Below are 6,000 nucleotides of genomic sequence, written 5' to 3' on the forward strand. Positions count from 1 at the left end.
GTAATGTCAAATTCTCATAGAATCTATGTCCTGACTATAAGCAGAAGAGTATATAGAAGTACAATGTAAACAAGCATAATTTTTGAAAATATCTTCAACATTTATGGGTTTTTGGGTTTGAGCCCTTAATCTCTTTTTTGGATTGACACTCTCAATGTTACGATTTTTCATAAATCAATTCAATTTTAATGAGAAATGTGAGTTAATCATTAGTCAAACCATAGGTCAACTAAGTAGCCTGTGTGGCGTGCCACATAAGCACGAGGTGACTTTATCGATAAATAAAATTGTTTAACATTTTTTTTTCATTTTGTTTCAATCTTCTTAAGCTTCCCATTGTACTTCTCTTTCAAGCATAAATTTGCCAATTCAATCACTCCCTTCAATGTCTTCGAAATAGCTTGCAATTGTTCATTACAAAGAGCATTTTCGAAAAGCAAGGATGGGTCGACAAGTCCAATAAGCACGAAGGGATTCGCTCTAGTTTCGAAATTATCGTCTTCCACTTACCAAGAAACCATTTCACTTCCCTTGCCTTATCAACTGTCATTGGAACAAGCTTTTTGCGTGTGCAACTATCTTCCATCCTATTGAAAAATTTTGAAGAAAAGAAAGAAAGCCCAAAATAAACCTAACCATTAACAATCCACATAGATCATAAACGAAGCAAGTCAATGCAATAAAGGCTTGAAACTTGGGATAAAAAAAACGTATTGACCTTATCCATGAAAAAAAGGGCCAACCCATTTGAGAAAAATAGCAACCAATAACCTTAGAAAGGTAAGTAAAATTCCCAACTTCTCTTCCCCCATCATCATTGAAAGTCATTGAATTTTCAGAATAAGAACCCATATTTCCCCTATTTGGTTCTTGAGAAAATTAGAGAAGGTGAAGCAATAATGTGTAGATGAATTGAAAAGAAAAGAAAGGTATCAAATATACCGAAAGCAAGCAAACCTAAACCAAACAAAGTAATGTTTGATTTTTCTAGTTTTTTTTATTAATTTAAAAAAATCAAAACCCTAAAATGGGTTACAACAGTGAGTCCTCTTTTTGCTTTTTACAACAGTGAGTCCTTTTTTTACAATAGTGAGGTGTCAGAGGGAAGGGAGAGGTGGTGGGGGGTTGGAATAGTGAGGAGTGAGAGGAAAGACGGTGGTAGTGGGGGTTGGACACAACGGTGACAGTAGTTAGAGGGGAAGAGAGAAAGAGGAGAAGAAAGAATAAGATTGAAACAAAATGAAAAAAAATGTTAAACAATTTTGTTTATAGATGACGTCACCTCATGCTTATGTGGCACACCACATAGGCTACTTAGTTGACCTGCGGTTTGACTAACGATCAATTCATGTTTCCCATTAAAATTAGGTTGATTTCTAAAAAATCGTAATGTTGAGGCTGTTAATCCAAAAAAAAAAGGTTAAGGGATCAAACCCAAAAACCCATAAATATTGAGGGTATTTTCAAAAATTATGTCATACTAATACCTTAAAATTGAAGTTGTCAAGTTCAAGCCAATTAATTTTGACCATATATTTATTACCCATAAGCATAATCGGCTCAATTTGTCAGATCCTGAAAACCGAGTTGGTATTATGGACATTAAATTATAGATTAAAAATAGAGTAAATAGAAAACACGTTAGTAATTAGAACTAAAGGTTGGTGGGGGATGTATTAAAACAAGGGTAAAATTAGGAGGGATCTATAGGATAAATAAACCAATTTTATAAATGAATTTGGCTATAGAAAAAACTTGAAATTCATGGGTGCACAGGTCTTCTCTTATAAATACCTCAACCTATTTTCTTTTTTTTTTCAACAAAAAAAATCTCCAAAAAACCCGAACACTCGCACTCCTTGTAAAAAGAAAACCCCTTAATTTTTCTACTCTTATCCAAAAAAAATGGTTGCTCTAAGGTTTCAAGAACACATAGCTTACCATGTTATAAATATAACCAAATGACTTACTTTATTTTTTAATTTTGTTCTTATTATATTTTAATACAATTAAATTTTATTATTATGAAACATTTTCAAAGAGCTTACAAAATTAATTTTTTTTTTTACATTTGGAACAACAAAGAGATCGAATTGTTTGTACTTAACAAAATTTAAGCTTTTTAGAGATGAATGGGCATATCCAAACTGCTTAAATAGCATTGGTTTATTTGCAGCATCTATAATAATTAAATTTGAAATTATACAGAGTTGCTTATCGCCTTGTTAGAAAGATGGAGGCTAGAAACTCATACATTTCATTTTCTATACAGGGAAACAACTATAACGCAAGAAGATTTAGTGTGGATGACCAACTATATGAACATGGAGTTGTTATGTTATCAGTTATTAGGTGTTATATCATATAATAAGGAGAAAGAATTGGATAGAAATCAGTGAAATGCACATGGTTGGAGAGACTTGTCAATCCAACCACTCTATTACATGAAACTGTAGAGCAAATGGATCAAAATACTAAAGATTGAATGCTTTAAATGGTAGGATGAATTCGAGTTCCAAACAGGTCTGGCAATAAGGTATATGCCATGTATCTCTCTCTAGTGGGAGATTTTAATATGGCTAATACATTTTGTTGGAGGTAATGACCTTAGTGGCTTTGCACAACGTGCTTTGTAAGGTAGGTCAACATCAAATAAATGAAATAAAAGATGATGCCTACTTTTGTAGACTTAGGCATTAGATACGGATGCCATGATTAGCTCTTATCATTTCCTAGTCATAAGAGTTCCATCTTTTGCATGGGTAAAAATAAAATCATACTAAATATTTTAGAATGCTTTAAATGATAAACATTTGTAATGTTCTATTGCATTTAAGATTTGAATAACTTTAGGCGTCGCTTGGATATTAATGGTTATAAAAAAAACCTCACTTGGATATATTAAGAAATCGATCAGCTAACCAATGAAAAGTATGCTGATGTTATTCAATAGAAGTAATTATTCACACACACACACACACAAAAAGAAGAATATAGTTGTACTTTGTTAAAATTTTGGCAATTTGGGTGGCGATCATACTTGGACAACATGATTATTGACGTTCTACGAGACAACATATGACCACTTTATGTTATGGATGTCATGGGTGCCCATAATTTGTTTCCACATTGTGGAGTGCCACCACCTTAACCAGGTGAAACAACAATTTGGGTTGGTTCAAGATATTTAGAATAAGCTAGAAAACATCGATTGATTTTAGTGGGCAAGATAAGTATTGGCCCACAGAGCATACATAGTGGGTTTATGTTTTGCGACCAATGAGTTCAACATTCCATCTATAAGGATATTATCTAGGTAGATAATTTTTGACCCTCTTAAACATATATTTAGTGGTCTAAGCAGATGGGTCAATAATGGTTTTGTACAAAAGAGGAATACCCACAAGTTACCATTGAGTCGCCTATAGACACACCAACGATTTCATAGCTGAGCAACCCAACCTATTCATCCCAAGCCACTTATGTAAGAATTTGACCTAGAGCCATATGTTGAAGCTACCAACCAGGTCATGTTGGTCGCACGTATCCTTTCAACGTAGTATCCGAGTGGGTTCTTATTTTATATTAGTAAGGGATCTAGTTAAGCCAACACCCCCTTTTCATGTTTATGAGATTGATGATGAAAACGACACTTACAAATTTGAAAACCACACAACTTTTTGATCTGATAAGCATATAGAAACCTTTAGCCCATTTATCCACTGCATCATTATTCTCTTATGGGCTACCTAGGTGTACAAGTTGATATCTTTCCACCGAGGTGTAAAACAGATGATGGTGATGACAAAGATGCTCCGATCTAGTTTCCACCATGATGGAATCTAACTCGAAACCATCAACCATTGATATGTGGAACTCATACACTGTGACAACATAAAAAATGCCCATTATTTATAAACACTTTGAGTTATTTTGATCTTATTAACATAAGAATTTTTAATTATATATCATTTTGGATTTACCAATTTAGTTATTAAATTATTTGTTTATGATTTCAATAATTTATTATAATGTTATATTTAACATGGGACAAAATAGAAGAAATCCCATAGTTTTCTTTAATCACATTTATATTTGTGACATTACATAACATTTTATATACAATAAATTAAGTAAAATTTAATAAGATAATTATCTTAATGTTGGTAACAAATGCAGCTTTTAGCTAAATAAGCACATTGTTGACAAATCTTATGGTATGCATCATCTTTTCTAACATGTTCACCTAGTGCTGGCTTAGGTATCTTCTGCTGTGTATAAGACCCGACAACATGTTATGTGAGTGTTGAATGAGGTATCTTTCAACACAAAATATGCACATGGTATGTACCATCCATTGTGACATGTTTTATTGGTGTTGGTAACTTCTATATCTTTGAACTTTGACTCTAGTTTGACATAGATAATGTAACAATGAATCTATCAAACAAAAAGATGTCTAATTAGTAACACCTCACGGAAGTTAAAACCTATGAAAAACTCATTTCCCTATTCCATAAATATATATATTTGTGAATGCAACTCATTTCTCTAACTTCATTATTTTCATTCGTTTATATTCATTTGGTTTTACACGTAATTCATTTATGGTTTCAACGAGCTAATGGAGTTACCAATTGGACATATAATTAAGGCTCAAGTAATTTGTAATTAAATTTTAAATTTTTTCTATTAATTATAAACTTATTTAGTCATGAAGTCATTCCATTATAGTATCGTGACTGAGCTCTCCCTAATTACATACCATTACGAAAGCTACACAATAAGTGACAATCCAATAACCTTGTTATAAGTGTGTTACCCTCATAGGATATCATTAATATCTTTGGGATAAATTTGTTCTCTCAATATGATCCTATTTTATCTCATGGTAACCATTACAGCTTCTTTCATGAAAAGTCAATTAGTATCAAATACTAATCAAGTCCTTTATCACAAAGGAAAACAACCCATGACCACATTTGCTTTTCATCTATCATGTAATGTTGATGGGAGAATATCGTTTATCTAGTAGTTAGGCTATGAATTCCACTATTGTGAATGATGTTACTGTTGGAAAAATTCGGTTCAAAAACGATTTTCTTACACCGCGAAAAATTAAAATTTTAAAAATCGATTCAGTTTGTGATATTTATAGTAATAAACCATAAATCGAATTCGCACCTATGTTTTAGGGTAGATGGATCCTTATCATTCTTGGCTTTCAAAGGAACGACCTTATTCACTATTCTCGTACCACGAACTGTTTAGAGTGTGGGCTTGAACGATTCAAATCAAAACACAGAACTAGAAATATTTTTCTTTTCTTTAGTGTGAAAATGAAAAATCTCTTCTCAAATAGAAATCAAAAAAATTGTTATTCTGAAAAATAGATTTAATAGTTGAGAATAAATTTTCTTTATTTTTAGGCAGCGTAACAATATCTTAAAGTTCTGCAAATAACCCTACCAGTGTCCTCTATTTATAGGGAGAGGAGGTACAGCCTTGTTGAATTGTATAAATTTATTTCAACTAGAAAAAAAACTCCTAGTCTATATAAGGGTAGGGGATGGCAACCCTAGTTAATAATACTAGGACTTGCCATAATGAAGGGCTTTTGGGCCTCTCCCATATTTGGTCCAATTACAAATACTTCTTAGACTTTTAATCAAATACTTTATAATTAGATCCAACCCAATATTTGTATTTCTATTTCCCAAATAAAAATCTTAATAATTTTCCAATTAAATAATCTTTTAACCCAATTCTAATTTAGTTAAAATCGTGACGATTTTACCGTAAAAGAATCTATGATAAAATATATTTAATATTTATGCATTCAACGATTCATTATGACCAAATTATTTATTTTCATTTTCGAACTTCATTAAATTTGAAAAACATAAATTCATTTTTAGGTCTTTTTCATTTTGGAGAAAACCACATTAATTTCAAAATGATTTCATTTCTCCATTTTCATTTTTATTTTGGAGAAAATCA

This window comes from Gossypium raimondii, chromosome 10, assembly GCF_025698545.1.
Source record: "Gossypium raimondii isolate GPD5lz chromosome 10, ASM2569854v1, whole genome shotgun sequence".
Taxonomy (NCBI): Eukaryota; Viridiplantae; Streptophyta; class Magnoliopsida; order Malvales; family Malvaceae; genus Gossypium; species Gossypium raimondii.